Below are 26696 nucleotides of genomic sequence, written 5' to 3'. Positions count from 1 at the left end.
CCCACACACACACCTTAAACCAGCTTATATTTCAGCTCTTTCTTGGACTCGACCTCAAGTTCTGTCGAAGGGTCATGAGGACTCGAAACGTCAACTCTTTTCTTCTCCGCCGATGCTGCCAGACCTGCTGAGTTTTTCCAGGTAATTCTGTTTTTGTTTTGGATTTCCAGCATCCGCAGATTTTTTGTTTTAATCTGTGTGTAATGCGTGTTTGAGTCCCTGGGCAGCAGAAGGGCACACCACAGGAGCCACTGCCAAGGAGGAGGAGGACCATTATAGGGTACCCAGAGCACAGGATATGCTGCAACAGGTGCAGTTACTGGGACCTGACCAAGCATCAATGCAGAACGAGACTGTGACTCTCCAGGTAGGTGGTGACGGACACCTGTGCCCTCGTCAATGACAAGCTGTCTTACACCACCCACAGACAGGCCCTGCCAGTAGCACTGAAGGTGACAGTGGCCCCAAATTTCTCCATGTCAGGCTCCTTTCAGGGCTCAGCCAAAGACCTGGGTGGGAACTCGCAGTTGGCTGCACACCAGTGTATCATCCCAGTTATAGATGCCCACTTCATGAAGTTTGGCAAGTACATCAGGTTCAGCACAGATACAGCCTCCCAATCACAGAGGATCAAAGGATTCACTATTGCTGGATTTCCTCAAGTGTAGGTATTATTGACTGCATCCACATGGTCATCAGGACACCAACTGATAGACCTAACAGGCTCAAACAGGAAGACATACCATTCACTCAACGGGCAGCTGGTATATGACCACTGGAAAATTGTCCGCCATGTCTGTGCACACTTTCCTGACAGCTGCCATGACTCATTCATTCTATATTAGTCAAACCTTCCACCGCTCTTTCAGCCAATCCCCTAGGTATGCAGATGGATCCTGGGTGACAAGAACTACCCCCTGAGGAGATGCCTCAAACTGAGCTCCAGCGCCATTGGATGCACTTTTATTGCCTGGTGCTCTCTGCTGGTTTATTACAACACTCATCCGCCAGGGGTGTCTTACATAGTGGTCACGTGCTGCACGCTGCACAACGTGGTACTCAAAGGGAGTGCTTGAAGAGGCAGGGTGCTTGGGGGCACATATCATCTGAAGATGTGAAGGAGCAGGATGAGGGAACTAAAGGGCCAGGAGATTCAGATGAAGAGTCTTCAGATGAGGAGGGTAGACTGGAGGAGCAAGGCGGTGGCCAGGCCCAGGAACAAGAAGCGAGCTGTCTTTGGGACACCTTTGTTGCAAGGACTCCACTGATTCTGTGAAGGTTTAGCTAAGGAACCCTGCTGTCACAATAACAGAACAATGTATTAAGCCTGAGCTTACATTAAGAGGGCAACCATGTGTTCAGTCTTCACTAAGGCTACAGAGGGCTGTGCACCATGCGCAGGGCATCATGTTGCTCTAACATGCATTCCGGTGCTGCTGTATGTGACTCTCCATGAGGATGGCCAATCTCTCATGGGTGGAACTCATGCCCTTGAAATCCCTAGACATGGTCGAGATCATTTTTCCACAGACTCCATCACAGGGTGCGAACTTGCACAGCTTCAGGAAACTGACAAATGGCCACATACCTGCAACTCCAAACACTGAGGCCCAACATATTACTCCTGGGGCTCTTCCATATTGCCCAGTTAAGCATCATTGTGACTGTTCTCGCTCCAAGGGGCACTGTCCACAGACACCTCTACCTCAGACACCAGCGAACGTTCCCACTTCTGACCTTGGAAGAAAGGTCATTGATGAAGCAGCTGAAAATGGTTGGGCTGAGGACACTGCTAGAGGAACTCCTGCAGTGAAGTCATGGAACTGAGATGATTGACCTCCAACAACCACAACCATCTTCCATTGTGCTAAGTATGACTCAAACCAGCAGACTGTTTTCCCCCTGGTTCCCACTGACTCCAGTTTTACTGGAGTTCCTTGATGCCACACTCAGTCAAATGCTGCCTTGATGACTCCTTTCATCACTTTACTGATTACAATTTACATCAATGACTTAGATGAGGGGAGTGAAAGCATGGTAGCTAAATTTGCAGATGACACAAAGATAGGTAGGAAAGTACATTAAGAAGCAGGCATAAGGAGTTTGCAGACAGATACAGATAAGTCGAGTTAGTGGGCAAAAATCTGGGCAGATAGAATATAATGTGGGCCAAATGTGAAGCTGTTCATTTTCGCAGGTAGAATAAAACAACAGTATTACTTAAATGGAGAACGACTGCAGAATTCGGAGGTGCCGAGGTATTCTCATGCAGGAGTCACAAAAAGTTAGCATGCAGATACAGCATGTCATCAGGAAGGCTAATGGAATGCTATCCTTTATTACAAGAGGAATTGAACATAAAAGTAAGGATGTTATGCTTCAGTTATACTGGACATTGGTGAAACCACATCTCGAATACTGTGTGCAGTTTTGGTCTCTTTATTTAAAGGACGATGTAAATGTATTGGAGGTGGTTCAAAGGAGGTTTATTAAGTTTGATACCTGAAATGTGCAGGTTTGTCTTATGAGGGTAGGTTGGACAGGCTGGGTTTTTTTCACTGGAGTTTAGAAGAGTGAGAGGTGATTTGATTGAAGCATATAAAGGTCTTGAATGGTCTTGACAAGGTGCACGTGGAAAGGATGTTTCCTCTTGTGGGTGAATCCAGAACTAGGGGGCAATGTTTTAAAATTAGGGATTGCCCTTATAGCACAGAGATAGGGAGAAATTCTTTTCACTCAGAAGGCTGAGACACTTTGGAACTCTGTGCCTCAGGAGGCAGGGTGTCTGAATTTTTAAGGCAGAGATGGATAGATACTAATTAGGCAAGGGAATCAAAGATTATCAGGGGTAGATGGGAATGTGGAATTCGAACACAAAGATCAACTATGATCTTATTGAATGGCACAGCAGGCTCGAGGGGCCAAATGACCTACTTCTGCTTCTATTTCGTATGCTTGTATCAAAAGTGGACTGATAGTGCGGTAATTGGCTGGGTTAGATATGTTTTGCTTTGTGTGTACAGGACATACCTGGGCAATTTTCCACATTACCGGGTAGATGCCAGTGTTGTAGCTATACTGGAGCAACTTGGCTAGGGATGCAGCAAGCTCTGAAACACAAGTTTTCGGTACTATTGCTGGAATATTGTCAGAGCCCATGGCCTTTGCAGTATCCAGTGCCTTCAGCCATCGCTTAATATCACGTGGAGTGAATCGAATTGGCCGAAAACTGGCATCTGTGATGCTGGGGACCTCATGAGGAGGCAAAGAGGTATCATCCTTCTGGCACTTCTGGCTGAAGATTCCTGCACAAGTTTCAGCCTTATTTTTTGCACTCATGTACTGGGGCTCCCCCAACATTAATGATGGGGACATTTGTGGAGCCTCCTTCTCTGGTGAGTTGTTCAAGCGTCCATCAGCATTCACAACTGGATGTGGCAGGACTGCAGAGCTTAGATCTGATCTGTTGGTTGTGGGATCGCTTAGCTCTATCTATCACTTGCTGCTAATGCTGTTTGGCATGCAAGTAGTCCAGAGTTGTAACTTCACCAAGTTGACATCTCATTTTCAGTATGCTTAGTGCTGCTCCTGGTAAGCCCTCCTGCCCTCTTGGTTGAACCAGGGTTGATTCCCTGGCTTGGTGGCAATGGTAGATTGGGGGATATGCTGGGCCATGAGGTTATACATTGTGATCGAGTACAATTCTGCTGCTGCTGCTGTCGGCCCACAGCACCTCATGGTTGCCCAGTGTCGAGTTGCTAGATCTGTTCAAAATCTATCCCATTTAGCACAGTGGTAGTGCCACACAACAAAATGGAGGGTATCCTCAACATGAAGACTGGACTTTCTCTCCACAAGGACTGTGCGGTGTTCACTCCTAACATAACTGTCATGGACAGATGCATCTGCGGCAGGCAGGTTGGTGAGGATGAGGTCAAGTATGTTTTTCCCTCCTTGCTGGTTCTCTCACCACTTGCCACAGACCAAGTCTAGCAGCTATGTCCTTTAGGACTTGGCCAACTCATTCTCTAGTGGTGCTACTGAGCCACTCTTGGCGATGTACTTTGAAGTCCCCCACCCAGAGTATATTCTGTGTCCTTGCCACCCTCAGTGCTTCCTCCAAGTGGTGTTCAACATGGAGGAGCACTGATTCATCAACTAAGTGGGTGGGGCTGCACATGGTAATCAGCAGGAGGTTTCCTTATCCATGTTTGACTTCATGGGGTCCAGAGTCGATGTTGAGAGCTCCCAGGGCAACTTCCTCCTGACTGTATACCATTGTGCTGCCACCTCCGCTGAGTCTGTCTGCCAAGACAGGACATACCCAGGGATGGTGATGGTGGTGTCTGGGACTTTATCTCTAAGAATGATTCCGTGAGTATGACTACATCAGGCTGTTGCTTGACTAGTCTGTGAGATAGCTCTCTCAATTTTGGCACTCGCCCCCAGATGTTAGTTAGGAAGATTTTCCAGGGTCAATGGAGCCAAGTTTGCCATTGTCATTTTTGATGCCTAGGTGGATGTCAGTTGGTTCATCCTGTTTCATTCCTTTTAGCTGTCGCCACCCAATCCCAGGAACAATGAGCGCTGCATGGGTGAGTGAGTGAGGGGAGTGTGATACAACTGCATTGTAAAAGTGGAAAAGTTTTCACAAGTACAGAATAGATTTTCTACTGAATAAAGTGCTATTTTGCAATGTACAATATTAAAAGGCTAGCCCAGTGTGAAATCCAGAGCTAATTACATAAACTCCTTCTATGGCTTTTATTCATTCTTTGCAGATCAGTTATTTTTTTTGGTGGTTTGGAAGCAATGTCAGACGTATGAGTTTTTATTCATTCTATGCAGATCAGTTTGGCCATCTGTTTGGCTGTCTGCACGCTTTGACAGATGTATGAGCATATATGGATATTGAAGTGCACAGTTTATTTTTACAGATACCCTGGGGAATTGATTGATGGCATGGCTGCCTTCAAAAGCACCAATGGATCCTGAAGTGCAGATTGTATTTATCCAGCTCTCCCCAAGAATGAGAGTTTGATGGCTTTGACAGATTTACGAGATCCTGACGGTGATAAAGGTTTTCCAAGTGGCTTTTCAAATTATGCTTATTTTGACAGGTTTATGAGCTTTTAAAATTACTTTCAAATGTTATAGGGCTTGAGAGTTATTTTTTATAAAGTGGATACTGGATGAGTGGGTTGGGGAAGGTGAGGAGGGGGTGTGATTAGGTCAGTGATCTGAATAACTGGGCCAGTGTTCTGGAAACAGAGGTAGGTCTTTTGACCTGACACTTATACATTAACCTGCCTCAGCACAGTCCCTCCAAGAGATGAAAGTCCTGCTGGCACCACCAAGACAGAGGCAGGATTGTAACATCAGGATTAATCCCAACTACCGCTTCTCACCTCCTCACTTGCAGAAGTTCTGACTCTAGTTAATGTCAGGAGAAGGTACCAAGCAAAGGCCAGGCTTATTTCCACAGGCAAGTAAATTAAAAATGAAGCTCCCTGTGTCATTCTCTCTCATCTCCACACAACAGGTTACAGAGAAACACTGCTAAACATACGTAGCCAAAGAGATGAAGCAGCAACTCATCCTTATATACATTAAGTCTGAACTTGCAACATTGACAACGAAAAGTCAAATCAAATTTTTTATTTTTCTTTCCATTTTTGGTAAGAAGATTCATATCCAACAGCGTGCTGTTTATATAGATTTGTTCTTAATACAAATTAACCCAATGGCAAAACAAAGAAACACATCTTCAGCTTATCAGGTTGTCCATCAATACTTCTGTAGTATCAACAATTTATAAAAAAGCAAAAAGGTAAGCAGAAACAGTTCCAAATCTGAGAAACCACCACCACCACGTGCACCTTGAAAACATTCCACAAATGGGCAAATCAGGAGAAACTGCACCGTTCAATTATTTACCAAATACCCAGGCAATCTGAAAGCAACTGTTCTTGTACCTTTCCAAATTGGTTTGATCATCACACAATTAAGTTGGAGTATTAAACATTTAAGCATTAATGAATACAATGACAGCCACTTTAATTGAAAAGCCAGGCTACCTGTCCATGGTTAGAATTTGCTAAACAACTTCAAGTTCCTCATAATAGTTTAATTTGCATAATATAAACACACACGTGCACTAGTCAATCTCCCGCTACCTTGCAGAGTCAACACTAAATTTTGAAACAGTGCTAGAAGGGAGGGGTTAATTGGATCAGGAAATGGAGGTGTAATTCAACCATTTTAAAGTCATACATTTGTCATGTTTCCATGATAAACTTTTTTGTCCAAACTTATAATGGAAACTTGCCACATGGTAATTTCATCCTCTTGCCAGCGGCAGTGCTCCAGTAACTCAAGAAAAGGGTGCAAACGCAGTGCGAGAAGGTTACATAGTTTAGAAACAAAGCCCTGATGAAAACACTGATCAATGCAGGAAAATCTATATTTGCATAGTTAAAACCAGTGGAGGAAATTATGCTACAAGCCCTTAATTAAGGAAGAATTGTACCTAATTAGATTAGTCACCCAACACTGAGGCATCAGGAAGTAAAAGGGCATGATCCTCAAGCCTCAACCCACGGGCAACACAACAGAAAATTGTCACCACTCACCACTTTTAATAATATAATGATAAATATAATCTATAAGGCCAGAGATACAACAGCTTTAATTCAAACTTCATTCTAAACTGGTATAAACATTGTCCAAGAGCATGATATCTTTTAGGCAAGGCAAGTTCTGTCGAAGGGTCATGAGGACTCGAAACGTCAACTCTTTTCTTCTCCGCCGATGCTGCCAGACCTGCTGAGTTTTTCCAGGTAATTCTGTTTTTGTTTTGATATCTTTTAGTGCTTGATCCATTAGAGTTGTTGTAGTTCAGAGAAAGCTGGATACACATACATTGTCCATTTTTTATGTTTCTTTAATGCTGTTGAATGGTTTATTTTTAAGCAGAATGGGAATAGATAAAAGGAAGAGTAAAATAAAAATCAAGCCATTTTTGAAAAGGAAATCATTAGGTTCTCCCATTAAAATCACCATTTTGCATTCCAGTTAGGTGTTGCTAATTTGATGCAGTGGACAGTATTGTACGTACGTATATGTGCATCTGCCCTCCAAGAATGGTTTTATTTTAAATTGAGAAGTTAGGGGTAGTTGTAGTACCCAGAGAAAATTCCAGCTTTTTCTTTTTATATATATATTTTTGATGCCTTCACAGTTCAGTTACTGTGAGATAAAATGCTGACAAATGGATTCTCTTCTGTCCTGCAAAATATTCTACTGTGGCACAAATCTGAGATAATTAACCTACTCGTGCATATAAGATATTGCCAGCCAATTGTTTTTACTTCCAGAACATACCCATAGGTTGAACTGAAATTGTCCACAGGCAATTTTAAAATTTAATCAGTTGCAAGGTTTTTTTAAAAAAATTCCATTTGTGAAGGCCTACAACAATGCTTCTACACCCCAGTAAGTTATAGAGTTGGAAAAGATTTTTAAAAATTGAAAATTATTGGGTCATTGGCTGAAATCCATCTTGTGCTGTAGAGGTTGTGGTTTTTAATATCAGATCTATTTAGCTGAAGAACCGAAGATAATAAACCACCATCTATATTCTCTTAACTCTATATGAGACTTATAGTGGAGTTTTGTTATACTATCTCATGTCCAAAGACAAGATGAATTAATGATTCCCAGGAGTTTCCTTAACAGCAAGAAGAATTAGACGTGTGGACCAGATTTATAAGGAGGTTTGAAATGACTGGATGTTCTTGTAATACATTGCTCCCATTGTCCACTCCCCATTGGTTCCAGAATTTAAAAACAATCCACTACAAAATTGAGCTACAACAAAATTCATAACACCTTTGATCTTACTGCTAACAAATCAATTATACTGAAAAAATAGCTTTCAAATACTTTTGAAGTCAAATGGATTTATGGATTTATATGCAGGCTGCAAAACCAAGCTTGGAAAAGAGATGAGCACCACCATGTCCAACACCTTCATTATATATTGTTTTCCTTGTAACAAGAAACAAGATATTAAAAAGATAAATCACAGCTACAGGTGCACCTGATGATACAAGCTCCAGTTTTTCCATAAAAGGGAGATTTCAGAAGGGCATTCACATCTTTAGGACATCTCTAAGGACTTTACACCAATATATTTGTTCTCTACGGTAGTCACTTGTTTTGTGGGTAAACACGCAGGTTCCCACAAACGGCAATGTCTAGATAATTTTTTTGGTAGTTGGCTTAAGGATAAATTTTGGTCACTATACCAGAAGTTCCCTGCTCTCTCAAAAATGACATGGAATTTTCCATCCACCTGAACAAACAGACCATTTAGTACTGTATCTCATTCTACAGCAGCACCTCTGAAGTGCAGCACTCCTCCAGTAGTGCACTGACACACACATACACAATACATATAAGTTCGATAATTATTCAAGTATGCACTTTCATGACAAATACACTGAATTGAGAAGCCTCATGCTTCAAGATGAAAAACCATTTGCAGCACTAATTCATCATGGACACTTTTTCACAGAATGTGTTATAATATTAGTTAAAAATTAGTTGCAAATTTGAAATCAAGTCAAGAACACTAAAGAACCAAAGGATCCTATAATAATACAGGTGCTGTTATTGAAAAGCCACACGGATCAGAATACTATTCTGTAACATTTGTGGATTTTTACACTAGATTTCTCCTTGGATGCAAAATCGCTCTTATAAATTGACCTTGAGTCAGGCCTTGACCTGTCTTATATCCACTAGATAAAGTGCTGCTCGATCTAGACAAAAGCAAAATACTGCGGATGCAGGAAATCTGTGGGAAATCTCACTAGGTCTGGCAGCATCTGTGACGAGAGAAACAGAGTTAATGTTTTGAGTCCATATTACTCTTCTTCAGAGGTGAAGAGCGGGATCAATGTGATGGGTTTTATACCTGTGGAAGAGAGAGAGAGCAAAATAGGTCAGGGTTAGGTCAGAGCTCAGGAGAGATTTGACAAAGATGTCATGGGCACAAGATAAAGGGAGTGTTAATGATAGTGTTAAAGACTAAGGAAATTGCTAATAGTGGCCTAAAGGTCAGATGACAAAACATGTTATTAGCAGAACAAGGGTAAGTGCTCTCTGAAAGCAAATCAGAAGAGCAAGTTACAGACTGGCTCTGTAGGGGAAGGGGTTGGAGAAAGGAAAAGAAAAATAAATTTTTAAAAAACAACCAAATTGGAGGACAAAGCTCATGGTCTGAAGTTGTTGAACTCAATGATAAAAACAAAAAAACTGCGGATGCTGGAAATCCAAAACAAAAACAGAATTACCTGGAAAAACTCAGCAGGTCTGGCAGCATCGGCGGAGAAGAAAAGAGTTGACGTTTCGAGTCCTCATGACGGGTCATGAGGACTCGAAACGTCAACTCTTTTCTTCTCCGCCGATGCTGCCAGACCTGCTGAGTTTTTCCAGGTAATTCTGTTTTTGTTTTTGTTGAACTCAATGTTAAGTCCAGAAGGCTGTAAAGTGCCTAATTGGAAGATGAAGTACTGTTCTTCCAGTTTGTGTTGGGCTTCAGTGGAACATTTCAGCAGGCTAAGGGTGGAAATGTGACAGTGAGAGCAAGATGGTGAACAGAAATGAAAAGCAACAGGAATTTTGGGGTCATGCTTACAGACTAAGCGAAGGTGTTCTGCAAAGTGAAATTTGCTTTGATGCAACCAGCTTTCCAGATAAGCATTTTTTCACTAGTTCCAACTATAGTCACTTTGATAACAATTTGTTCCATTTAGAAGTGCAGTATAACAGATTTCATTTTTATACTGTACACAGAAATAATTTCAAACATCAAAGTCCCAACCTGAAAGGAGACACAATCCTGTCTGTAAAATAGTATCGAGCACTGCAGTGACTTTGAATTCTTAAATTGTTGGCAGAATTCTAACAGTAGTAATCCAGGACATCACTGCAGGAGTTCCTCAGGGTAGTGTCCTCAGCTCAACCATCTTCAGCTGCTTCATCAATGACCTTCCTTCCATCATAAAGTCAGAAGTAGGGATATTCACTGATCACTGCACAATGTTCAGCACCATTCGCAACTCCTTAGATACTGAAGCAGTCCATGTCCAAATGCAGCAAGACCTGGAAATTATCCAGACTTGGGCTGACAAGTGGCAAGTAACATTCATGCCACACAAGTGCCAGGCAATGAGCATCTCCAACAAGAGAGAATCTAACCATCGCTCCTTAATGTTCAATGGCAATCCCATCACTGAATCCCTGACAATCAACATCCTGGGCGATACCATTGACCAGAAACTGAACTGGACTAGCCATATAAATACTGTGGCTACAAGAGCAGGTCAGGGGCTAGGAATAGTGCGATGACTAACCCACCTCCTGACTCCCCAAAGCCTGTCCCCCATCTACAAGGCACAAGTCAGGAGTGTGATGGAATACTCCCCACTTGCCTGGATAAGTGGAGCTCCCACAACACTCATGAAGCTGGATAACGTCCAGGGTAAAGCAGCCCGCTTGACTGGCACCATATCCATAAACATCCACTCCCTTCACCACCGACACACAGTAGCAACAGTGTATACTATCTACATGATGCACTGCAAGAACTCACCAAGGTTCCTTTGACAGCACCTTCAAAACCTATGACCACTACCATCTGGAAGGACAAGGGCAGCAGACACATGGAAACACCACCACCTAGAAGTTCCCCTCCAAGACACTCACCATCCTGACTTGGAAATATATCACCGTTTCTTCACTGTCGCTGGGACAAAATCCTGGAATTCCCTTCCTAACAGTACTGTGGGTACCCACACCACATGGACTGCAGTGGTTCAAGGCTGCTGCTCACCACCAACTTCTCAAGGGCAACTAGGGATGGGCAATAAATGCTGGTCCAGCCAGTGAAGCCCACATTCCATGAAGAGTAAAAAAATTAGCAGGGCATAGAGTGGATTAGAATATGCCCTTTCATCACAAAGGTGACATGGATTTGAATTTAAATCTGAGCCTTGCACTTTTGGATATATTAGAATAAGGTCAGCATAGAAAGGAGCATTATCCTGTACCTGAACTGAATTATAAACACCCTGGTTTCTTAACATAGTACAAAAGTATGTAATATCCCTTTCCAAAATCTTTTTTATATATACCCTCTACCCACCTAAAAGACTAGGAAAACTCAAAACTTTGAATTTCTTTTTCAGATTTTCTTCTCACTTCAGAACTCAGCAAGGGTAGGCTTTTAAAATATTATAGGATGCAGCCAGATAATTAAAAAGATTGCTGGAATCACAGAATGGCTGTATAAGGTATGTGCATCACAATTTTCTTATTGTCCAAAACTTACAAGTCCCAAGAAGCATATTTTAACCCTATTCCCTGAAACTTTCCGAATGAATAAACTGAGACCCATGGCCAATCTCCAAAAATAAATTTTGGGGGGGGGGCAGAAGAAAAAGGGACTGTGCTAAGGGAATACTGGAAATAAAGTAAAAGGCAAAAAAGGAATAAAAGTTAAATAAGTAGAGAAATCAGGTGGGGTTACTGCTTGCTACCCAACATCACTTGTTAACATCTGTGCACTTCTAACATATGTCCCGCCAAATATTCCCAGGGTTAAATAAGCAGTTGATAGCCCAACATGAGGTGGGGATGGGGAATATAGGTGGTAAAAGGAAGAGCCAAAAACACCGTATTCCTTATGCAGTCCCAAGAAATGCCACTTTGCTTTCAACTGCAGGCCAACTGACCATTTCAAAAAGTAACATTTCATGTCAACTCTGTGATGTTTAAGTTATAAACATCTTTGATTTTTCTCCTGCTAAGAGACTAAACTTCGCTTGTAGCCATTCCCAGATAAAACTACAGCAGGTTATCAGCCAGATTGCATAGTATGCTCACCTCTAAATCAAAAGGTTATGCTATGATCCCAGCTGAGAATACACCTGGATAAGCTACCCATGTGATTAGGGAAGTCTAAGAAGCCACATTGTTTCATGAAAGTCAAGACACTACCCATGCAGTACAAGGCTAACAAGTCCATCTGCATGACCTCCAGCATGCTTGAGGCGTGGATCAGGAAAGTGGGCAAAACGTATCAGTGAAAGAAAAAGACAACTGTCATTATTACAGACAATTGGCCTCAAGAGCGTCAAGCTGATATACTTGCCTCCCAACACCATGGCCAAGCTCCAGCTGTTATGATCCCTAGCTGAGGTTACCACTGGACATGCCTGGCCCCAGGGTGGAACCCAACTTGATAAATCTTAACTTTTATTTTTGTTTGTTTGTTTAGATACGTGGAGAATAGCTACTGAACAGAGTCACAGGGCTCAGCTGATGAACTTTTAACAAAAGAACATTTATTCAACAAGATTTGAACTACATTACGATACTCCTTCACCCACAATTATACCTTTACAGATATATACAGATTTGTAAGGATAACAAAAGCTCTCTTATACTTTATGTTCACAGTAAATACACAGTCCACAGAAACTTAAGGCGACCTGTGGTCAGTCACACCACACTCTGAAACCAAGTGGCAGATGCCACCTCAACCAGATGCTATGAATCCCTCAACTACCCCCAGACGCTTGTCACACCGTGAGTCAACCGGTCTCACACGAGGGTTTCCAATTTCCACTCTCCAAGAACTCACCTTGGAATCTTCTCCCAAACTGACGCTTTCTCTCCGACACCTTCCTCAAGGCTTCACCTCCAGGGTTTCGAACTCTCCTTCCGATGTTCCTCTCCCCTGGGTCACCACATGCATTTAAGCTGTCTGCTACGCACTCTCTCTCACCGACTCAGCCATCAACAGTACACCACTGCTTCACATGCCTGCAGCAAAGAGTTACAGGTCTTCAGCCGTCTCTTTGACCCTTCTTGCCTCTTGCCAGCTGTTCTCACTTTAAATCGGCTTTCTTGTGCTTTTGTCTCTTTAAATTTGAAGCTTTGAGCCTTTCTCTCTGCCCCTCACTCTTAATTTCACTAACAGGACCTTTCTCAGGTTCCTGTCCTTCCTTTGACTAGAAGGTCTGCTTGGGACTCTCTCTTGTTCCACTCCCCTGGACTTTGGGGTCTCCTTTTTAGTTTGGACTGGCTACCTATCCCTTCTAAGTGGCTTTTGTTCAGCAGCTGTCTTCAAAATAGAACTCATAACTGCTGGTTCTTTCGTTTTTGTGTGCATGTCTGTGAGGGATGCCTGCTTCTCTGGACCCTGTTGTTAGGCAACAGCACTGTTTTTTTTCTACTCTTGTTTGTTTAAGTCATAAAACTCTCATTAGAAATACAAGCAGCCTTTTAAAGTGAAACTAAAACTCCATTTGACCTTTCTTAACACATAGATACGGAAATACAAATCAAACTTAAACATTAAATCCAAAACTCATTCCTAACACCCACAAATATAACTTACTCAAACTATCTCTATTTCCTAACAGTTGGTAGTTCAAACCCAATTCGATACATGGGCATTTAATCTAGGTTGATACTTAGATTCAACATGGAGTGTTGCACTATCAGAGGTGCCATCTTTTGGATGAGGCATTAAATCAAGGCCCTGTCTGTCCTCAGGTGATGTAAGAGATCCCACTACACTTCAATAATGATATCATGGGATTTCTTGGCGGTCAGTGGTGAGAAGCTTGGTCCTCTTAATATATAATGACCTAGACATTGGTGTACCAGGCACAATTTCAAAATTTGAAGAGGATACGAAACTTGGAAGTATTGTGAACTGAGAGAGGATAGTGTTAAACTTCAAAACAGACAGGCTGATGGAATGGACAGACAAGTGGCAGATTTAATGCAGAGAAGTACGAAGCGATTCATTTTGGTAGAAGAGGAAAAGGCAATGTGAAATAAACAGTGCAATTTTAAAGGAGGTGCAGGAGCATAAGAACCTGGGGAATATGTGCACAATTATTGAAGATGGCAAGTTTGAGAGAGTGGTTTCAAAAAGCATACAGGATCCTGGGCTTTATAAATAGGGGCATAGAGCACAAAAGCCAGGAAGTTATGATAAACTTGTATAAAACATTGGTTCAGCCTCAAATGGAGAATTGTGCCCAGTTCTGGGCACCACACTCTAGAAAGGATGAGAAAGCATTAGAGGTAGTCCAGTGATGATTTACGAGAATGAATTTCCTCATCTCTGGAACAAGTTACGTAGATCAACTGCAGAAGCTAGGGCTATTTTCCTTTGAGAAGGCTGAGAGGAGATTTGATAGAGATGTTCAAAATCATGAGGAGACTGAGTAGGTAGGGAGAGACTGTTACCACTGGTGGAAGGATGACAACTAGAAGACACTTATTTAAGGCGATTGGCAAAAGAAGCAAGGTGACATGAGGAAAAGCTTTTTTTATATATAAATGCAGTGAGTGGTTAGGATCTGGAAAGCAGTGCTTAAGAGTATGGTAGAGTGTTATGATCCCCAGCTGAGATTAACCCTGGGCATGCCTGATCCCAAGGTGGAACCCAGCCTGATAGACCCTAACTTTTAATTGTTTAAATACATGGAGAGTAGCTACTGAACAGAGTCAGCTGGTGAACTTTTTATAAAACAATAAAACATTTATTCAACAAGAAAAGATGATGAACTATATTACAATACTCCTTCACCCACAATTATACCTTTACAGATTATATACAAATTTGTAAGGATAACACAACTTACAAAAATTCTTATACTTTAATGTCCACAGTAAGGACCCAGTCCATGTACACCTATGACACCCTGTGGTCAGACACACCACACTCTGCAACCAAGTGACAGATGTCACCTCAACCAGATGCTATGGATCTCAACTCCTCCCAGACGCTTGTCATACCGTGAGCCAGCCAGTCTCACTGCATTCCATCCTTCACATGAAGGTTCCCAATCTCCACTCTCCAAGACGTCGCCTTGGAATCTTCTCCCAAAATGACATTTTCTCTTAGACACCTTCCACAAGGGTTCACCTCCAGGGTTTCAAACTCTCCTCCTGATGTTCCTCTTCCCTGGGTCACCACATGCATTCACACTCTCTCACCAACTCAGCCTTAACAGTACACTACTGCTTCATATGCCCATAGCAAAGAATTACAGACCTTCAGTTGTCTCTTTGAAACTTCTTGCAAGCTGCTCTCACTTTGAATCTGAAGCATGGAGCCTGTTCTCACTTCGAATCTGAAGCTTGGAGCCTCTCGCTCTGCCCCTCGCTCTTAATTTCACTTAACAGGACCTTTTCCCAGTTTCCTGTCCTTCCTTCGACTTCAGGGTCTCCTTTGGGCCTTCTCCTCGTTCCACTCTCCAGGATTTTTGGGTTTTTTCTTCGCTTGGGACCTTTGTTTTTTTGGGACATCTGCAGTTCCCTCTACAAGTGTCCAGTCTCTCTGGGGTCCTAGCTTCAACTGAACTTAAAACTGCTGATTCCTTAGTTCTGTGTATATGTTTGTGGGAGGAACCTGCCTATCTGGCCCCCCTGTTGCTAGTCAACAGCACTATTCTTTCAACTTGTGTGTTTACTTTATATGGGTCAGAAACTCCTCATTAGAAATGCAAGCAGCCTATTAAAGTGAAACTAAAACTCCGTTTGACCTTTCTTAACACAGATACAGAAATAAAAATCAAACAAACTTCAAAGCTAAAACTCATTCCTAACACCCACAAATACCAATTTAACTAACTTAAACTATCCCTATTTCCTAACATGGAGGCAGATTCAATTGTGGCTTTCAAAAGGAAATTGGATAATTTTCCGAAGAGGAAAATTTGTGGTGCAAAAGGCAGAAAGTAGCGCTAGGTGAATTGCTCTTGCAGAGGGGCAGCACAGATATGGCAGGCTAAATGGCCTTCTTCTGTACTCAGATTCTATCGTATTCTATGATTTTACAGACAATTGTCAAGTTTCCAAACTACAAACTGAAGTGCCCTTACACCCATATTAAAAAAGTACCCTTATTAAAAAATAGTTACCATGTTTTTCCCCTCAGATTAATACACAAGCAAAAGAGAATTGAATTAGACTTTACGAAGAGGACCTCCTGCTGCAGAAAACAGATTCTCCACATGGCAAGCTGCTCAATTATACTGTTGTATTTGGTGCCATTAAAAACACAGTACATTCACACAAGCTGGAAGATAAATAAAACCAGAGGATTGCTTTTGCAAACCTCTTACCATGTTTAAAAAAAACCTTCACAATCTCCCACTCTCCAAAAAGGTGCAGAACTTGGAAATCCAGACAAGGCTTTTTATTGAAAAGTTGTAATGTGTTGGATATGCATGCATTGATTTATGTGCTGCAAGCATTAGTTGATTTGTCTGACATCCAAAATCTGCAATCCCATTGCCCTTTATTACACCACTTCTGAATTTCTCAGTGCTAGTCCAACAGCTGTTTAGGTACTGAAAAGCTGTGCGTGTGGCTGGAGAACTGAATTGGAATCTATATGTGGATGATGAAACTAAATAAAAATAGGCAGATTTCTCCATATTATTTAACAAAATCAGTTTATTGTCACTGTCTCATTGGCACAATAAGTTTTTTTAACATAATAGCTCAAGTCATAAAGCAGGAAATATGTTATTTGTTATCAATGGTTAGTAAAATGGCTGGGACTTAAATACTCTAGTATTTGAGCCACTCATTAGCTCTGAAAGCAGTGTTTGAGTTGCTAGGATACATGCAGTAAAATAATTTTCAAACACTGAATCATATTTTTAATATAATTATGGTAAGGGCTCCACTGCAATAGCTTGGTGACTACATCAGCAAAGTATTTATTGGTAGTTAAAAAAAAAAGGATTTAGTATAAATAATTCCATGCAAAGGTAATCTATCAATGGTTTCCCTAGTGTATCAAAAGGGAATTTGGTACATACTTGAAGTGGAAAGATTTACAGGGCTATGGGGATAGACCAGGGAAGGGAGACCAATTAGCTTGCTCTACCAAAAAGCTAGCACTGACATAATGGTCTGAATGGTCTCCTTGTGCTGGATGATTCTACGAACCTAAATGAGTAGCTGGACAGTGGAAAGGGAATAGAATTATTTGGTAGAGGGCAAAAGCATTAGCATGGTTTAGCACTTTTAGGCAGGATTCTGACTTAGAGGTGCTCAGTCATAATCCCACAGGTGGTAGCTTCGCACCATTGGCTCCTCAGCCAAGCACATACACCAAATGTTTGAACCTGCGGTTCCTGTCGTACTGAGCTGGATTACTATTGCAATAACACTTTCATCAGTAGGGTAAAACTAACCTGTCTCACAATGGTTTAACCCCAGCTCCCGTTCCCTATTAGTGGGTGAACTATCCAATTAGTCCTCATAATTCTGATTTGGAGGAAGCAATGGTTCACCCACGAAGATGTCAACCTGAATCTTCTGATAAGTTGAGTCTTTCGCCACTCCGCATAAGTCGCTAATGTGCCTCGGGAACCTAAGACATCCCGACATGCATACGCACTTACCTGGGAACTTTAAACTTTAAAATTGTCAGTCATATCCCACCCAGACTGCTGCACAATTCCCTAAGACACGGGGATCAGACGGCCAGAATCTAGGAGACATGGGCTGTTGCCACTATAGTTACTCATGTTTTTACACAAGAGCTTTATTGAAGAGCTTTTCTGAGCAATTGTAAAGCCTGCTGAGGAGGGCAACACAAAGTAAATCAGCTGGAGTGTCAAAGCACTCCAGCACCCTTGATACAGCTCAGTACTGCCCTCCCGATAATATTCAGCCCCTCAGCATTGTGAGGTGGGTGCACGAGGAGGAGGGGGGAATGATCAGTGTTATGGGGTTGGGGGGGAGGGGTGGGGTGTTGCACAGAGGATTAGGTTATGCAGTTTGAGGTTGATAGGTCCATCTAAAAACAGTGCAAGTCAATGAACTGAAGACAGACCTTAAAGGGATGAAAAGGGGACTTGGTTTCGCAGGAATTAAGCTTGCCACTTGGCCTTCCAACTCTTTCTCGTTGCTGGATTTAAACTGAAGCCAGGACCAGAAAGTGCAAAGGCTGCATCATCGAATGGTAAGTGGGTGGTGTACCAGCTCTACCACTGACCAAAAGGTCTGAGCCAGACAAAGTCTGACAACGCACGGTGATTGAGGGATGATGCAGAAGTAGATCTGGGTGCCATCAACAATACAGATGAAAGCTGACTATGTGCTTGCACATGTTGTGGAGGGGCAGTTGAGAAAGAGGTGATAGAAAGCGAGATTACCTTAGGAAACTTGAGGTAACGTTCACGGGGCAGAAATAGAAAACACTTCTGGAGAGTGCAGTCACAAAGGGCAGTCCCCGGAAGCTGCACAGTAGAGAAAAGACAATGAACAGGTGCAGTCCACCATATAATAAACTGTGGAAAGGTTGAGGAGGACAAGGAAGAATAATGCACCATGGTCTGAGTCACAGAGGTAGTACGGTATATGTGTGTGTAAAAGTAGAATTCAGATAGGCTTTTTAAAATCCAAAAGTCATGAGGCCAACTTTACATAGGTAATATTTTTGTTCTAGATTTGGGCCCCCCCAAAAGAGGTCGTGGCAATGGAATGAAGTAAAAACAAAACACTAAAGAATTCATATTAAGTACCTAGCCTTCTTGGCATGATACAAACTCAATACATTTCATCCAACATTATAAATATACACCATAAGATATTAACTATAACACTTCACACTGAAATCTCTCTGATTATTGTTTGAATCACCGGACAATTCGCCCCAATCGCCTGGTTGCATAACATCAATATAAGGATCTTCGTCGTCGTTGTCATCTGTAGTGCCAGTAACTTCGGCATCATCATTCCACAAATATTCATCCTCAGTGCAGACATGCACATTTGATATGTTGTATTTTAGAAAATATTGGGATCAAGTTCATTCCACACGTCAATAACCCATTGACAGAGTGTTGCTAGCGAAGGCGTCTGCATATTTCCACCTTCTGTGAATGTTTTTCAGCCTTCCAACATCCAATTGTTCCACATTCTTCAGATACAGTCCTTGAGAGGTTTATTTATGCACACATTCAAGGGCTGAACAATACTTGTAAGACCACTGGGACTAATTGCCATGTCGATGTTGGTTCTTTTCACATCATAGACTACATAGTTGACAAGGTAGAATCTGAATGCCTTGTCCCAGATGGGAATTTTTTTGGGGGTAATTACCACTTTGTCCTCCTGGTCTCAAATTCCACACGTGCAGCCATCTTCATACATCTAGCCTTTCTCAAACACAGACGAGAACACCTTTCTGAAATTTCTCATTGGGGATAGTTTGGCACTTGAATATCACCATCAGCTTTAATTGTGTGCCATCCGCTAAACAAGATGAAACCACTGTGAATCACATCTTCTTGTGGCCAATTATATTTACAAGGATGATTTTCCCACCACTCTTGGTAACAGTCTTGTTTGCTGGGATGTTGAAGTTCATCACTGCTTCGTCCATATTTTCAATGCAGGCCAATCACACATTTTCTCTTGATTACGGAATACAAAATGGTGGAATTTGATGGTTTTTACTGTCGAGTTAAGGTGGCAGGCTCTGTGAATTTTTTGTTTCCCGGTGGAGTACCGAGTTTCACCTTTTCATGAATCTTGTGCACCACCTGGCACTGGCCTTGAATTCTGAAATACTACCCTTCTTCTCTTCTGAGGGCATGGAGTCAGATGGCTCTGTGAGTGATATGGCCATTTTGCCAATGCTTGTTAACCCATTCTGCCACTTTTTTTCTCCAGTTTAAACTGAGCTACGTATTTGTTATTCTTTTCCAAAGACATTGTGATAGGTCATGTGGTGCACATTAGTCTTGTCGATTGGTCGGGAAATTGCTGTCAGAATTGGTGGAGAGAAAAGGTTCCCACGCGTGCTTTTAAACTAATGAACTGAAGTGATTACAAGTAATTAATAAGCAAAACTCAGTTTGATCCCTGAAAAACTTGGGTCAACCTTTACATGAGGTATATGAAAAATTACATTTTTATGTTAAAAGTCATGGGGCCGGCTTTTACACAAGTTCAGTTTTTACGCGAGTATGGTAGTTTGTAATTTCTGGCCAGTGCTGACTACAATTTTAAAGCTATGGTCCGGATCTAACTTTATACAGAAGTGTTTCTGAAGAAACATATCATATTACAATAGACTTTCTAAAAATTGAACTTCTTGAATAAAGACAGACATTTGTTCAAGAGAATAGTTATTCTACATGTCCATGATCCACAGTCTCAGATGGACAAGTGGAAAGTCAGTCAGTAAAATGAGCCATTAAGAGAACATCAAAACAAGTCACTGTAAATACAGGAAGACAGATCTCTCCAAACAAATGAAATTTATGTAAAATTGTGATCTTCATCAGAAATGCTGCCAAGTTTTGGTTTAAAATTATATTGTTCCAGACTTTGATAACTTAATTTTTTTTTAAGTTGCATCTGATTAGTTTTAAATGATGAAAAAGAAATTTGAATTATTTTTGACAATCCATTCAGGAGTCAACCATTATCCTCTAATTTCCTCACTAATTCCTTTTTTTTTTACAGAAACAACCAACATTTCAGAAAGAAATTAATGTAATAGGCAAAGTTGTTACATGAATGTAACAAATTAGATCAGATTTGTTTAGTTCAGCAAAACAGAGAAATCATTCCCTTTTATAGAACTATTTAAAAAAAAGGCAGGGGGGGTGGGGGCATCAGATCAGAAGTAACCCAAATCCATTGTGTTCAACCTAAATAAACAAAAAGGCTTCAAACAACCATATTTGATTCTTTGCGGGACCTCAGCTGCAACATCCAAAAACCCAAGTTTTCTGCTTTTTGTCTCTTCGATGGTTAACTAGCAGAAATTTCAATTCAACCAAAATTATAACTGTGGAACACATCATTTATCAATACAAAAGTGATAGGGGCACCAAAACCATCAGCATTCACCATCATTGCTCTGCTGAAATTGGCAGCAACTTCTGGAGTCCACGAATGCACAGAATAATGTGGAAGTCCAGGAATAACTAGAACATGGAATTGCTTCAGTGATTCTACTCTTCTCTAAAGTGTCTGTAGCTGAAGCTCCTTTAAATTGCAATCAATGGAAATCAACTGAATTGATGAGAACTTCATGTTGTTAATTTTGATGCGAAACTCTTGAAAAAAAGTTAAATGTTGAACGAAATGTAACTGGGTTTTTAAGCAGCATACTAATTGCATAACAAAAACAAAAACAGAATTACCTGGAAAAACTCAGCAGGTCTGGCAGCATCGGCGGAGAAGAAAAGAGTTGATGTTTCGAGTCCTCATGACCCTTCGACAGAACTTGAGTTCGAATCCAAGAAAGAGTTGAAATATAAGCTGGTTTAAGGTGTGTGTGTGGGGGGGGGGAGAGATAGAGAGACAGAGAGAGAGAGAGAGAGGTGGAGTGGGGGTGTGGTTGTAGGGACAAACAAGCAGTGATAGAAGCAGATCATCAAAAGATGTCAACAACAATAATACAAAAGAACACATAGGTGTTAAAGTTAAAGTTGGTGATATTATCTAAACGAATGTGCCAATTAAGAATGGATGGTAGGGCACTCAAGGTATAGCTCTAGTGGGGGTGGGGAGAGCATAAAAGATGTAAAAAAAAATAATTTTTTTTTTCTTTCTCCCTTTTTATAATGGAAATAGGTGGGAAAAGGAAAATCTATATAATTTATTGGAAAAAAAAGAGAAAAGGAAGGGGGAAACAGAAAGGGGGTGGGGATGGGGGAGGGAGCTCACGACTTAAAGTTGTTGAATTCAATATTCAGTCCGGATGGCTGTAAAGTGCCTAGTCGGAAGATGAGGTGTTGTTCCTCCAGTTTGCGTTGGGCTTCACTGGAACAAAGCAGCAAGCCAAGGACAGACATGTGGGCAAGAGAGCAGGGTGGAGTGTCGAAATGGCAAGCGACAGGGAGCTTTGGGTCATTCTTGCGGACAGACCGCAGGTGTTCTGCAAAGCGGTCGCCCAGTTTACGTTTGGTCTCTCCAATGTAGAGGAGACCACATTGGGAGCAATGAATGCAGTAGACTAAGTTGGGGGAAATGCAAGTGAAATGCTGCTTCACTTGAAAGGAGTGTTTGGGTCCTTGGACGGTGAGGAGAGAGGAAGTGAAGGGGCAGGTATTGCATCTTTTGCTTGGGCATGGGGTGGTGCCATAGGAGGGGGTTGAGGAGTAGGGGGTGATGGAGGAGTGGACCAGGGTGTCCCGGAGGGAGCGATCCCTACGGAATGCCGATAGGGGGGGTGAAGGGAAGATGTGTTTGGTGGTGGCATCATGCTGGAGTTGGCGGAAATGGCGGAGGATGATCCTTTGAATGCGGAGGCTGGTGGGGTGATAAGTGAGGACAAGGGTGACCCTATCATGTTTCTGGGAGGGAGGAGAAGGCATGAGGGCGGATGTGTGGGAGATGGGCTGGACACGGTTGAGGGCCCTGTCAACAACCGTGGGTGGAAAACCTCGGTTAAGGAAGAAGGAGGACATGTCAGAGGAACTGTTTTTGAAGGTAGCATCATCGGAACAGATGCGACGCAGGCGAAGGAACTGAGAGAATGGGATGGAGTCCTTAGGCACTTTACAGCCATCCGGATTGAATATTGAATTCAACAACTTTAGGTCGTGAGCTCCCTCCCCCATCCCCACCCCCTTTCTGTTTCCCCCTTCCTTTTCTCTTTTTTTCCAATAAATTATATAGATTTTCCTTTTCCCACCTATTTCCATTATAAAAAGAGAAAAAGAAAAAAAAAATTATTTATTTATTTTTTTTTTTTACATCTTTTATGCTCTCCCCACCCCCACTAGAGCTATACCTTGAGTGCCCTACCATCCATTCTTAATTAGCACGTTTAGATAATATCACCAACTTTAACTTTAACACCGGTGTTCTTTTGTATTATTGTTGTTGACATCTTTTGATGATCTGCTTCTATCACTGCTTGTTTGTCCCTACAACCACACCCCCACTCCACCTCTCTCTCTCTCTCTCTCTCTCTGCCCCCCACACACACACACCTTAAACCAGCTTATATTTCAACTCTTTCTTGGACTCGACCTCAAGTTCTGTCGAAGGGTCATGAGGACTCGAAACGTCAACTCTTTTCTTCTCTGCCGATGCTGCCAGACCTGCTGAGTTTTTCCAGGTAATTCTGTTTTTGTTTTTGTTTTGGATTTCCAGCATCCGCAGTTTTTTTGTTTTTATACTAACTGCATAATTACACTAAACACCCTCACTGGCCCTATAAAACAAATTTTATTTTTGCAGAGTGTCAAATTTCTCCATAATGATTAAAAGTTCCACTTTTTAAAAATAAGTTTTGATTTTTTTTTAAAAAAAACCTTTGTTTTACCTTCTATCTTATCCCAATGATACTCATTCATTTCACTACCTGAAAATATTCTTCAGTTTTTGACTGCCTGGTTTGCTATGTGTGAATTTATTAATATGTGATTAGCTGCCTATCTGTTTGCTGTCCTCACTGCTGCTGCCCACCAAGAATTGCTGCCTGATTTAAACTGCCATTGGGAGAGGAGAAATCCATGCCACCGTGATCAGTAGATCTTTGTGGGTAGCTTTCTTAGAGGTATTTCTAATCAAGCAAAATTATAGCTGTGGAGCACATCATTTATCAATACAAAAGCAAAACGATAGTGGCATCAAAACAGTCAGTATTCGCAGTCATTACTCCACTGAAACCGACAGCAACTTTTTTGTAGTTCATACATGCACAGATCGCCCTTGCTTCATTGCCGACTGCAAAATCCAAGCAGTCAGAAGAGAGAACTTCCAACAAGCAATGTCTTATTACTTTTTTTTTTAAACACAGGCTATGCTATTGTGTAAACTTTACGAACATAATATTTAATTATTTAGCTAAAGACCATTTTTAAAGTAAAGAAACTGTTGGAAAGCTTTGCCTTAGCATTTTAATAGAAATTCGCTCAGCAAGTTTAATTTTCCTTCACGAGTAAAGCTTTCCATGGATCACTGAATGGACAATGAGTAAAATTACCCAAGTTCTACCGATTTTGGGTTTAAATAAACACATTTGCAAATAGCAACAGCCAGATTTCTAAAATACTTTCCTAAAACTATTTTTGATAAACAGGCTATAAAATCTAGATATAACCTTTGAGATTTTTACAAAAAAATAAATAAATCAATGAGCTAATAGCTCTACTGTCAAGACCCCCCCCCCCACCCCCACCCCAATCAACATCTTGGAAGCTTAACTGGATCAGCTATATTAACACCATGGCTGTAACAACAGGATAGAGATTGGGTACTCTATGACAGATCTAATGAGCAATCACTCATAAATCCCTCAAAAGACTCACCAGTTAAGCAGCTACTCAGGCCATTTAATCACTTCCCCTTCACTGGACACTAGCCACTGCAAGTGTCCTGTAACTACACTATGTACTAGGAACTTGCAAAAATTACTTCAACTTACCTCCCAGCCCTGTAACTGTAGAAAACACCATCACTGTCAAGTTGTATATAGACCAACCATCCCTTCATAGCCACTGGCTCAAAAACACAGAAGAACTCTCTACCATTGCAAGGCACCATCATCACAGGAATGCAATGGTTCAAGAAAAAGGCCTCTGCCCCTTCTTAGAGAAACTAGGGATGGATAGTAAATGTAACTTTACTGGTGTCGCCCATCACCAGAAATAAAAAAGTAAAAATATTTGTCATAAGGTCTCCAAACTGCTAGTCAGAAATATTCATAGTCTGTTTTTAATATTTTTCCTCCATACACTCATGATAATTCAAGTTAATTTTCATGAAGCAAGGGTAAATTATTCAATAAATTAAACACAACATAGCAAAATGGGGAACTGTCCTTTAAAAACACTGCACCAAGAGACTGTATCAGCACAGCCTGAGATCAATAGTGATTGTTGTAACACCAATAGAACTTAAGCATTTCTCTGGGTAGAATTAAGAGCTTGCTGAATTCCCATCAAAAGGAAGGTCTATTGCATCTCCAACAGGATATTCTATAATAGCCAAGAATGATTATGCCAAGTAGTGACATTTTCTGGCTTGGCACAGATTGAAATTATATTAAATTATATATTTTTTATGAATGATACAGAATAGGAAGTCTTCCCATGTTAATACAAAAAAAGATTGGGAAGCACGAGGTTAATACAAAAGTTTTTTTAAAGGCTTCTTCCCACCCCCTCTCCCCAACTACAAAAAGAGAAGGCTCCCAAAATCAGCTTAGCAAAGAGATATCAGTCTCCTGCAATCTGCATTAGCAGCACCTGCCTCCCGCAATATCCCAAAAGATTGTCCATTGCCTATACTCAACGCTCAACTGGTGTTCGTCAACCCCCAAGCCACCATCCTTGCACGTCCAAGCTTCCTTTTATCAAAAATACTCACTTGATACTTACACTTACAAAATATCTTGAACTCCAAAACCTGCACTGTAGGTCAGTGATTTGTACCTACACCACATGAATTGCAGCTGTTCAAGAAGACAGCTTACCACACCTCAAGGGCAATGATGGATGGGCTGAAATGCTGGCTGAGCCAACAACGCCCATATGCCATGAATGAATGAAAAAAGGCTGCCTGAAAATTTGGACACACCTGGCACCCCCTGCTCCAACTTCTAAAAGATAGCGAGTTACCCAAAGAAAAACAGTACAAAATATAAACACAAACATGCTACTGTGGCAAACAAATTCCCAGCCCAGAGCAGAAGTATGAGAACTTTACAGATCTTTGGGATCACACATCATGGGCCCTCCAGGGTACAAAGGCCACAGATGAATTTGAAACCTATATCATACGTAATGGCAAATGTTGCATAATTTGTCACAACCCAACAAGCATGAAAGCTTTTACTGAAATCAATAAAACTTTTAGTGGAGAAAAAAGCCATGTAACATTTTAATATGTCCAGAAACCAGAGATCAAGTTCAATCCAAAGAAAATATTACTGATATAATAGCGGATTCTCAGCTTTCAATGTTCAGGGCTACTACATGACTTACTTCAAAGTTTAGTAGTCATGAGCAAAGCTTAATAATGCTGTCACGATAGATTTAAAAAATGAACTTTGACTGAATTCCATGCTTCAGGCAGACTGTCTGAGGATCCAAGAATGACTGGTGTGAAAATGGATCTGTTTAAGCTGGAAATAAGGCACATTTCTCACACACAGTAGAGCACTTTGTTCTGTATCTGGTTAAATCAACCAAGACTGTGGTTAACACTGCTTGTAATGAAATTGAAACCGTCTTATTTCAAAATTAAACTAGGTCTATCAATATTGTTTGCTTCATCAAACCGTAGACATTTATTTATTTGCAAGTTTACGAAATGGATTAATTTCCTTAATGAAGAGAAAGTGTGTGAAAATCTTCTACTGCTTAGTAAAGAATAATTCTGCAATCATAAAAGGGCATGCCTTAAAAAGTTTAAAAATAGCAAATTATGAGACTGTTGCAGGACATTTTTGCGGCACATGGCAACATTTCAGGCAAACAAAGTTTTGTTAGAGCTTGCAGTACTATTTTTAATTGCAGGTTTATTAAAAAAACTAAACCATGCAGAAATATTTAATGCAAGATAGCTCACTGAAGTGCTTACTAAGCCTGTCATTTTGATGTGCTTTAATG

The 26696-nt window shown here is 41.3% G+C and overlaps 1 protein-coding gene across 6 annotated transcripts in view; it reads right to left on the bottom strand.

The window, feature by feature from the left end:
- Positions 1–26696, bottom strand: part of LOC121276203 (MAGUK p55 subfamily member 6-like) — a 141236-nt gene that overhangs the window by 82356 nt on the left and 32184 nt on the right. Inside the window, exon 1 of one of the 6 annotated variants that reach the window (XM_041184353.1) lies at positions 12713–12854. The exons of the other annotated variants lie outside the window; for them this stretch is intronic. The gene's annotated coding sequence lies outside the window, so the exon portion shown is untranslated. Of the gene's footprint in view, positions 1–12712; positions 12855–26696 lie in introns of those variants that run through there. 6 annotated transcript variants of the gene reach the window in all.

Source organism: Carcharodon carcharias, chromosome 3 (assembly GCF_017639515.1).
Source record: "Carcharodon carcharias isolate sCarCar2 chromosome 3, sCarCar2.pri, whole genome shotgun sequence".
Lineage (NCBI taxonomy): Eukaryota > Metazoa > Chordata > Chondrichthyes > Lamniformes > Lamnidae > Carcharodon > Carcharodon carcharias.
This window is presented reverse-complemented; position numbering and strand designations above follow the sequence as displayed.